The 11,156-nt window shown below is 37.6% G+C and overlaps 1 pseudogene; it reads left to right on the top strand.

Annotated features, from left to right (window-relative positions):
• The first annotated feature begins 6,200 nt into the window (after window positions 1-6,200).
• LOC103123320 (transmembrane emp24 domain-containing protein 4-like) overlaps window positions 6,201-11,156 on the top strand; it is a 54,484-nt pseudogene continuing 49,528 nt past the window's right edge.

The raw sequence follows: 11,156 nt of genomic DNA, 5'->3' as shown, positions 1-11,156 counted from the left end.
TGTCTGACTGCCCTATAAACAAAGTATATTTGGATAATTCAGCAATGCTGTATACGATTAATGCAAATATAGATTTTCAGTGGTGTGTGAAATGTTTGCAAAGATTCTTCAAAAGGAAAATATCACCTTATTCACTTCAGAAATGATAGAATAAAAAAAAATTACATCGCAGGCACACAGAATTGGATAGATCCTAAACACAGGATTATAGTGCATTGTTATCACTATTTGTCAGGGACCCATTTTTCAAAAATAGCTATTGAGCAACCGCTGCTAAGGTCCTGAGGGGGAGTGTGCTTTACATGTATGAAAGACAAGCAAAGGGGTCTGTCTGTGTGGCTGGTGCAGTAGGCATTAGTAGGTGAAGTGAAGCCGAAGAGGTAGTGTGGGACCTTGGTCATGTGGGACATGGGTGTTATTCTACCTGAGATGAGACATCAATGGTGGCTGGAGCGGGGTTGGGGGGACTATGGGGGATGATTAGAGGAGTGACGTGCTATAAATGAAATTTGAGAAGAGCCTTGGTATGGGTGAGAAATGGTCAAAGGTCAATGTAAGGTGCTTTGGTTCAGCAGAGGGATGACAGTGGTTTCAGCTCAGAAGTTTGTGTTGGCAGTCATGGTGGGGGTGGGGGGGAGATATGGTTCTGAATATATTTTCAAGGTAGAGTCAACATAAAGTGTTAGGGAGATGAAGGAAAGTCAAGAAATATCACTTTAAAGTCCTTTTAATTGTATAATACATATAGAGTGTTAATGGTAAATCTATTGTTTTCATTCTGAACAACCAGAAGTCTCCATTTGCCAGCAATAGTGGAAAATTAGTGTTTTTCAGAAAGTTTTTCCTTCAGTGCACTAATTGGCTCATTCTAAAGATTTGCTTAACCAGGCAAGAGAATTATAGTTACGAACATTAAGTTTTCTGCACACAGCCAATTCCCAAAATTCTAATTAGAATAACAAAAGACTCCCCCCACCAGGATTTAAAAAATGACCATTTCCCACTCTTGAATAGCCATTTCTTTACTAATATATTAATTGAGGGAGGAAGATAGAAGAACCAGAGCATCCCTCTGGCATATGCCATTGAGGGGATCAAACTTGGGACTTCAGACTTGTGTGTCCAGCTCCATATCGACTGTGCTAGCACCTCCTAGGCCTCGAAGTTGTTTGTATCTGTCCACCACTCAAACCACAAGCAAATATAATGTTTTAAGTTTTCTCAAGGCAACATTACTTGTCTCAGTTGTATTTGGATTCATAACATGTATATACAGTCAGTGGAATTCACAATTAGCCTGCATCTTAAACAGGCTTCAGATTTGTGTATGATTTGTGGTTCTGAGTCCTGTGTATGTATATTAAAGATTAATTCATTGTTATTGTTCTGTACTATTACCTAATAACTTAATACTTAATTACAATACAAATAAATATGTATTGTTAGCTTTTTTCTTCACCTTTCCTGCATTTATGGTTTTTTATTTGTAATACTTATTCTTATGTTTGAGATTACTCTTGAGAATTCTGTTATAATTTATTGGTGGTACACTATCAGCTTGTGTTTGTCTGAAAATGTCTTTATTTTATTACCATGTTAAAATATATATTCACTAGTCTGAGCATTCTGAGCAGTCATTTTCTTCACCACACTGAAGAAATCATTCAAGCATTGCTGCTATTGAGAAGTTGACTCCCAGTGTATCTTTTACTTTTTTGATGATTTTGTTTCAAGATTTTTCCTTTTGTTAGTTTCAGTGTGGCATAATGAAGTATCCTGTTTAGTAAATTTAATTTTGTTGATTTCTTTGAATACATGGCTAGTCATATTTCTTTGTCCTAAAAAATTCATAGGTGCTGTTTTTAAATGTTTATTATTTTATTAGTGATTAAATAAACAATGGTTTATAGCACTATAAATTACAGGGACATAGTATTACTACCCAAATCCATCATAATTCTTACCAAGTCTGAGAGAGAATTTGGCTACTTCTTAAATACCTTGTGTGTCTTAATTTTAAGCAAAACCATCCAGCATTGTGTTTCACTTTTTTGCTCAGTAGTGTTCTCTCTCCTCCTTTTTTTGGTACTCCAACTTTATATTTGTCAACCTAGCTCACTATATTCTCTCTGTCTCATAACTTTAAATTTTTTAAAATTATATTTATTTACTGGATAGAGACAGCCAGGAATTGAGAGAGAAGAGGGAGATAGAGAGACACCTGCAGCACTGCTTCAGCACTTGGAAAGTTTTCCCCCTGCAGGTGAGGACTGGGGACTCGAACCCTGGTCCTTTCACATTGTAACATGCACTCAACCAGGTGCGTCACTGCCCAGCCTATCTCTTAACTTTTTGTATTGTCATGCTTTTGATGTCCTGTGCTTGAATGATTTTATCTTCTCTACATATTTCACTTCACTGGTTCTATTTTCACATCTGTCTAATCTGCTCTTCCACTTGTCAAAATAGTTCTTTTATTCAGATCCATATGTTTCAGTTGTAGAATATTCATTTGTTACTTTTAAAATGTTTAATATATCGACTTCTTTTTCAAAAATTACCTTTATTTACTTATTGGATAGAGACAGCTAGAAAGTGAGAAGTAGGGAGGGAGAGAGACAGAGAGACACCTGCAGCAGTGCTTCACCACTTGCAAAGTTTTCCCTCTGCAGGTGGGGATTGGGGGCTTAAACCCTGATCCTTATGGGGTGAATTATATGCAGTTGTACCTCTCTTATCCCACAATCTTGTCAATCATTATTAAATAATAAATAAATAAATAACACCCCCTCCCCATCCTTGTGCATTATAACATGTGCGCTCAACCAGGCGTTTCACCACCCGACCCCTATTATGTCAATTTAAGAAAATAGTGATGCTTGACTACTATTTCCATAATAAAAAATACTTATCTCTGTGTGTTCACCCCATTATCCAAGGCCTTGTGAGTCAGCTTCTGCTGCCTGCTACTTTTGCTAGCTCTGTCACATACTATCTATCTCCTGTACTTTATGTTTCCTGGTAATAATATTAGAAGATTTATATGTGGAAAAATTTAAGTTCTAGGCTGATATTACATCTGTCAAATGTGTCTTTTTTTTTTTTTTGAGCCAGGATGGAATGGATCTTATTTTCATTGTCATGCTCCTTACTGTGAATAGGGACCATTCCTTCTACAATAAGTTTCAGCAAAAGTAAAGGATGTTTTCTTAAGATATATACCAGTTGTATTTGCTGAACTCTGAGTTTTCCTTCTAAGTTCCATGAGGAGAAGAATATAAATCTTAAATGTATTTTAAACATTTTCTATTACAGCTTTTTCAGCTCTAGGTACAATATTTAGGTGCCAGAAATGTGTAGAAACACAGGCATTTTTGGTTTCTTACCCTAAATACCTTTTAAAGCCATGCCATTATGTTTTATGCATCATTTACCAGTATCTACATCCCTTCCCAAGGGATCTCTTTTTTAAAAAACAATTTTTTAAAATTTTTATCAGGGGGATTAATGATTTATAGTCAACAATAAAGTACAGTAATAAAAAACAAAGTAGAGTAATTTGTACTTGCATAACATTTCTCATTTTTCACAAAAAAATTCAACCCTCTCTAGGTCCTCTGACATCATGTTCCAGGATCTGAACCCTTCTCCCTACCCCAGAGTCCTTTTCTTTGGTGCAATACAAAGAAAAAAACCCAGTCCAAGTTCTGCTTTGTGTTTCCTTACTTTTCAACTTCAAAAAAAAATTATTATTGGTAATTTAATAATGTTCGACAAGATTGTGGGATAAGAGGGAATACATTTCCTACAGTTCCCATCACCAGCATGCTAAATCCCATCCTTTCCATTGGGAGCTTCCCTATTCTTTACCCCTCTGGGAGTATGGACCAAAGATCTCTGAGAGGTGCAGAAGGTCAGAGGTCTGGCTTCTGTAATTACTCTCTGCTGGATATGGACATTGGCAGGTTGATCCATACCCTGTGTTTTCCTAGTGGGGTAGGGTTCTGGGGAGGTGTGGTTCCAGGAACACTGGTGAGTTCATCTGTCCAGGAAAGGCAGGCAGGCCAGTGTCATGGTAGTATTTTTCAATTTCTGTCTATGAGTAAGATCATCCCATATTCATCCTTCTCTTTCTGACTTATTTCACTCAGCATTATTCCTTCAAGTTCCATGCAAGATGAGGTGAGTAAAGTGAAATCACCATTTTTTATGGCCGAGGAGTATTCCACTGTGTAGCAACTTGCATAGTAGTGCAGCACAGGGGAAGACCTGAAGACTTTCTCTGTTTCCAAATCCATGGCAGGTCAGCTGTTCTAGAAGACAAATTATTTCATTGAAGTCATATTAAACCAATGAAAGCTGCTGATTGGTCTCTAAACACTCCAACTCTTTCCCTCAGATTAAAATAACTTTTGATCACAAAGTCTACACTAGTCTATAGTTCCTAGTAGAATTATGTTTCCTATAGTAGGGCCTTGCTTAATAACATCATTATTTGTTGCTATTCTTTTCCTAACTTTCTCATTCTTCTACCTGTATTTGTCTAACATCATCCATCCTTAAGTTATTTAACCTCAGTTTTATCTCAGAGAGCTCAAAGTTACTGAACTGAAGTGCAACTCGGTTTCTCAGTTACTTTGTCTGGTTCACCAAAGTGTGTGCAAAAGTGAACCTGATTACCAGCCCTACTTGTCTAGATACATGCCTCTTATTTTCTAATGTCAGTAATATCCTACTCTCTTATTAACTCATTGGGACTATTTGGAGTTTTCACAGATATTTAATTAGTTAAAAATATCCTCAATAAGAAGGTTTTTTTCCAAACTGGGTAGCCTTATTACTTAGTAATTTGACATCTTCAGTTGTCAACTCATGAAACATACTTTTTGTTCTTTGAGATTCTAACTAGAAATATTTAATTTTTAAATTCTACCTTGAATTTTTTTTCCTCCAAGGTTATCACTGGGGCTCAGTGCATGCACTAAGGATCCACTGCTGTTGGCAGCCATTTTTTCCCATTGTTGTTGTTGCTGCTGTTGTTATTGGATAGGACAGAGAGAAATTGAGAGAGGAGGGGGAGAGAGGGGGGGGGTAGAGAAAGATAAACACCTTTAGACCTGCTTCACTGCTTATGAAGTGACCCCCTGCACTTGGGGAGCTGGGGGCTTGAACTAGGCTCCTTGTGCAGGTCCTTGCACTTGGCTCTAAGTGCGTTTAACCTGGTGCACTACCTACTACACGGAACCCCCTTGAATATCTTTTAGCTGTTCCATAGCTTCAGTTTCTTTATCATACCATGTAGTAATCCTGACAATTAATTCTGGCTTTTATTCTTTCAGTTCCTCAGTAATTTTCAGTTTTCAATGAAACAAATATATTTAAAAAATATTTCTGGGGCTTGTTCTTTTGATACTTCATTTTCTTTAAACATTTCATGTGATTATGTTTTACTCAAACATTTAAAATCGGGGGGGGGTATTTTTTTGCTTCTTCTGGTTGTTTTTTTATTGCTTACTCAAATTTGATAATCAATAACTGATGATAAACTTCAGAATACAAATTGAGGAGTTTCCTCTTTTAATTAGAGATTAGTTTTGATCCTGTGGGAAATCAGGGAGTGGTGCTGAGCAATGGCTCGCTTTATTTCTTATCCAGAACCCCTGATTTAATTCACAAGCCTCAGGTTAGGTTTCTCCACCATGCTTTTGGGTTGTTTTGGTCTTGTCAATTTTCTGTAAAACACTCTTACCTCCAGCCTACTTCTTCATCCACCATCATGTAATAGGACCAGAAAGTCCCATATTCCACTCCCCCCTAAAATTTAAACAGCTGATTAAATCAGCAGAAAGAAAACTTTTGTTGTGGTCACTGGATACCTGCTCAACTGACCTCTTTATTTATTTGTTGTTTCACTTTTGTACTAACTGAGCACATATAAAGAGCGTGATAAACGAGTGACAGAGAAGAACCCCTAAAACATCATCACCCAGAAGTTATGGATTGGTGAGGCAAATGATTCATATCGTAACTGAATTGAGTAGACCAAAACAACCCATTGGTGTTGGAGACAGGAATGTTGGCTGCGACATGGAAGAAAGATAGAGGAGATCCGGAGCAGAGTGAACACAATTCTTTATTCGCCTGGGCAGCTCAGAATTGGGTGAGAGCACAGCAGTTCGGGCCACGTGGAGCTAGCCGAAATGGCCGCCTCCTGCTACTGGCTGCACCCTTCCATTCACCGATGTGAAAAACAGGCAAGAGAGCAGGCAAGAGAGAGAGAGGCAGAAGAAGAAGGGCTTTATAGGGCAAAAACCAGGAGTGACGAGCCAGGACAGGATTGGTTGGGAAGGGCACTTCGAGAATGTCGTATTAACTCTCACGGGAACTGGCACTAGCCTGAGGGGACAACATGGCGAAACAGGCCCTTCGAGAATGTCCCAACTCTCGTGGGAACTGGCACTACCCTGAGGGGACATCTGCACAGCACAGGAAGAAGTAGAGAAGAGGAGAGAGAGGGAGAAAGAGAAACATGTGTAACACTGCTCTACTCTTTTTGAATCTTCATCTCTGCAGGTGGGGACCAGGGGCTTGATCTCTGCTCCTTGCTCATGGTAATGTGTGGATCCTCTAATGGTCTATAGTGAACTATTTTTTGAATTTCTCATGAATAAAATCCCTTTGTTAATAACATAGATATTTCCACTCAGAGTTTTTGCTTCATTACATTTATTACAGATTGCAATTAATGTTTTTCTTCTTTTTATTTTATTAGTGATTTAATATTTATTTACAAAATTATGAAATAATAGTGATATAATTCCATACTGTTCCCACCACTAGAGTATCTGTTCTTTTTTCTTGTTTACTATTTTCTCTCTTAGTAGAATGTAGCTATTTGAAATGATAGAATATACTTGATTAGATTATTTTTGTATCCCCAGAGCCTAGAAATTTCAAACACAGAGTCTCATTAAATATTGTTAACTAAAGTGCTGAAATGCCACAACAGTGTGGAATAATGAATTTATGTTTGTTGAAATGAGCTCAAATACCCAACTTTTACATTCTTTCATTTTATAAGCAATCTCCTTTTATATTTTTTTAGGTTCAATTTAGTACAAATATTTTACTTGTCTCCAGTCTTTATTATAGCAGAGAAGTTAACTCTTGGTTGGTTTCTGATCGTTTCTCCTTATAGTCTACCCTAAACATGGATGACAGAACAGTTTTTTGTAACATTCTATCCTATCATGCATTTTCTAAAATATTTAGTAACATTAGTTAAATTAGAGAATAGTATAAAATGTCACTGAATTGCTTCCTCCACTATCATTTCAGTTTGATTTTCTAACCTTATTTCTTACTCTTATTTGCAAAATTTCTATTGCTTTCTTCTACCATATTAGAATCTTGATATTCCTCAATCTTAAATCATGTTAATGCATTAGTGCAGAGTGCACCAGCAGTCAGTTAGAAAAAAAATACATCAGTTAGTTGGGGTAGCTATGCCTTGACATAACTTGAAACCTACAGGTATGTAAGACTTATAACTCCCTTTTCAAAGAAGTGAAAATGAGTATTAGAGTTTTTACACATAATTGTTTGTTGGGAAATTGTGAGGATTTGGTTTAGCTTGGCAGGGTTTGACCTGAGGATTCTGTCTATCCTGTTAGTCTCTCTCTCTCTCTACTGAGAGGTTGAGCAAGGAGGGACAAGAGTAACCCCAAAGGTCTGCCCCATCTTATCAGTCTCCCTGCCACACAAAGCACCCTGCATTCCTGATACTATGACCATTAGATGAAAAGAAAGGGGGAGATGTTGGGTAATTGTGAGGAACCTCACAAAGCACCCTGCATTCCTGATACTATGGCCTATTAACACAATTGTTGTTTTGCCTGAGAGATGCCCATCCATTCCATTCCTTTGACCTATCTTCTTTCTACCTTGAGACCCTCCCTGCCTGCAGGATAATATTAATCTTACCAGTTAAAACCCTCACAACAGTTGCTAAGGAAGTTCCTACCTTTCCAGCCTGTTTTTGCCTTTCTCCACCCCCTTCCTAGCCATTTCCATTTCTGACTTGCCACTTCCGGGTCTACTGTTTAAAAGCGTTGGCTCTATGATCAATAAAGACATTGCATTGCCACTCCACCATGAGTTCATTCGTCATCTCTCCCACATTGCTGAGTGAGTAGCAGTCCAGGCTGGCTCTGGTCTAGTTCTCCAACCCAGAGAGTACACGCCCAGGAAGAGGCACCCCCATGCTAGCCTGGCAATTGCTGATATACTTATTAATTTGTCTAAAGATTATTTATAGAAGTCTTATAAGTTAATAAAATGTCATGAATTTTCTTAGATCAAGAAATCTTTGACCTAAATTCAGTTATTTAATTTTCATATCAATATTTGAGCTTGCAGTTTCTAATTACTCATGTTCAGCAAGGTTAACTGTACTAATGTGCTTATGTTTTCTTCTATGTAGTATTCTTGACCATATGGAGCCCTTAATTTGCATTTAGTGTTTGTCATCCATCTTCTCAGTGGACTACAGAGCAGTGACAAATGACTAATCACTGAAGAAAGAAATGTTGGGACTCAAACCAGGACAAGCCATTAATGAGCAACTTTTTACTGTGAAACATTTTAATTATGCTTCTCCAGGTATACTTAAGGCCCACAAACTGTTTCATAAGTTGTATAGCACACTGTATTCTGTTCTCTTTGACTCCTCATTTTGAGAATTTGGGGCTTTATATCACAGACTAATTCTGATGTTTATGTGTTGTCTGTCTAGTATATACTCCTAACTGGGAAGACATCTGAGGAGTTCTTGGAGGAATTGCTCTTTGCATTTATTGATTTTTTTTTTTCTCTCTCAATCTCTCTTTTTTTCCTCCAGGATTATCATTGGGGCTTGGTGCCTGCACTAAAAATCCACTGCTCCTGGAGGCTATTTTCCCCATTTAGTTGCCTTTGTTGTGTTGTTATTATTGTTGTCATTGCTATTTTGTTGAACAGGACAGAGAGAAATCGAGAGAGGAGGGGATGATGGGGGAGAGAAAGATAGATACCTGCAGACCTGCTTCACTGCTTGTGAAGGGACCCCACTGCAGGTGGGGACCTGGGGGCTCGAACCAGGATCCTTTCTCTTCAGGCCAAGTGTGCTCCACCCAGCCCCCTCTATCCCCCATTTATTGATTCTTTTGAATAGTTAGTGATGTGCTGTTGGCAGGAAGGGTACTTTTAGAGCCTGAGCAGGAACAAGAACAATAGCCTAATTTTCAAATAAGAACTGTGTTTCAGGGTCCAGGCAGTGCCATACCAGGTTAATTGCACACATTACAGTGTGCAAAGATCCAGGTTCAAGCTCCTGGTCCCTACCTGCAGAGGGAAAACTTCATAAGTCATGAAGCAGGGTTGCAAGTGTCTCTCTGAGCGAGGCCTTCAATAGCTCAGTTGGTAGAGTGGAGGACTGTAGTGGAGCAAGTGTCTCTCTGTCTCTCTGTCTCTTTCTCTTTCTCTACCTCTTCCTTCCCCTCTCAATTTGTCTGTCTCTATCCAGTAATAAATACATAAAATGGTTAAAAAGAAAAAAAAGAATTAAAAAAGAACTGGGTTTCAGAATTAAAGAAAAATAGTCCCCTAATAATTTGGCTGATTTAGTATGGGAAAGCAACTGTAAAGTGTGGCTATGAAGCTTTACTTCCAGAACAAATGCCAAATCCAATTAATGTCTTTATGCTTTCTGTCTGTGAAACAGAGACTAAAATGTTATCCTTTTTACAATAAACTAGTAATCTTGTTCCTGTAAAGTTAATCAAAGAGTAAAGTCAGATTGATTTGAAGTAATTAACTGATTAATTCAGACAAGGAGAATTAAATTAATAATCTTAAAAAATTGAGTTTTTTTTCTCTCCCTCCCTTATTTTGTATTTTTTTCCTTTATTTTCTCAGTCTTTTAATCCTTCTGTTTTCCTCTCACCCAATATAGACTTTTTGAATACATGGTGAGAGAAAAACTATTTGGAAAATACAATTACCAGCACCATTTATTTGAATTTATCTTTTAGGTGGTGATACGGAGAGCATAAATCAAGAAAGCTAATGGTCTAGTGTTATATCTAGAAAGTAAGTGGTCTAGTTTAATCACTAGAAAATGGAGGACAAACTAAATGAAATAGAAATTATTACTACTTGATTATCTTGAAAGGAACTTAGTTTTGATAGTGCTATATCTTCAGGGAGACAGGGACACTAGGTGAGTATGATTTGTAAGCAGTCTTCACTAGAAGATTTGGCATAGTAACGTGCAAACTAGAAGATCCAATCAGGATATGATAATTTAAACTCTTATTTTTCTACTAGCTTCTTGGACCATTAAGAGTCAAATTGAGTCATATATTATAATAGTGACTTCTAGTCCACTGAGGTGTTAAGGGAGAATTTGTGAAGTTAATGGATGTGTGTAAAAATCAGGTTAAGATGGAACCCTGTTAGCTTCTCAATTTTTTTTCTCTTGTCTATAATGACTTCTAGCTCTTTGATTTGCTGCTTCTATCCTGCATCCATATTACCTTTTCCTCTTGAACACAAAGACTGCTTTCTTTTTTGGTGTCACTATCAATTAACATGTCAAAAAAATTTCGTGCTCAAGGAATAAATGGTACAGCTAAGTGACAGTTGAATAACATGACTGACATATCATGTGCCATTTATTGACTCTGGCTCTGAATGTGTGTGTGTGTGTGTGTGTGTGTGTGTGTGTGCATAGCACTCAAATTTTGCTATTTGTTGAGAACTCAGATACCTTTATTGTATAAAATTAGAAAATACAATAAACGGGAGTTAGGTGGTAGTGCAGCGGGTTAAGCACAGTGGTGCAGAGCACAAGGACTGGCATGGTTTGAGTCCCCGGCTCACCACCTGCAGGGGAGTCACTTCACAAGCGGTGAAGCAGGTCTGCAGGTGTCTCTCTCCCCCTCTCTGTCTTCCCTTCTCTCTCCATTTCTCTCTGTCCTAGCCAACAACCACGACATCAATAACAACAATAATAACTACAACAATAAAACAACAAGGGCAATAACATAAAATAAATAAAAAATAAATATATATAAAAAAGAAAATACAATAAGCTTAACTTCCTATTACAGCCTTAC

Source organism: Erinaceus europaeus, chromosome 2 (assembly GCF_950295315.1).
Source record: "Erinaceus europaeus chromosome 2, mEriEur2.1, whole genome shotgun sequence".
Lineage (NCBI taxonomy): Eukaryota > Metazoa > Chordata > Mammalia > Eulipotyphla > Erinaceidae > Erinaceus > Erinaceus europaeus.
The sequence above is the reverse complement of the archived record's forward strand: the minus strand, read 5'-3'. Positions and strand labels throughout refer to the sequence as shown.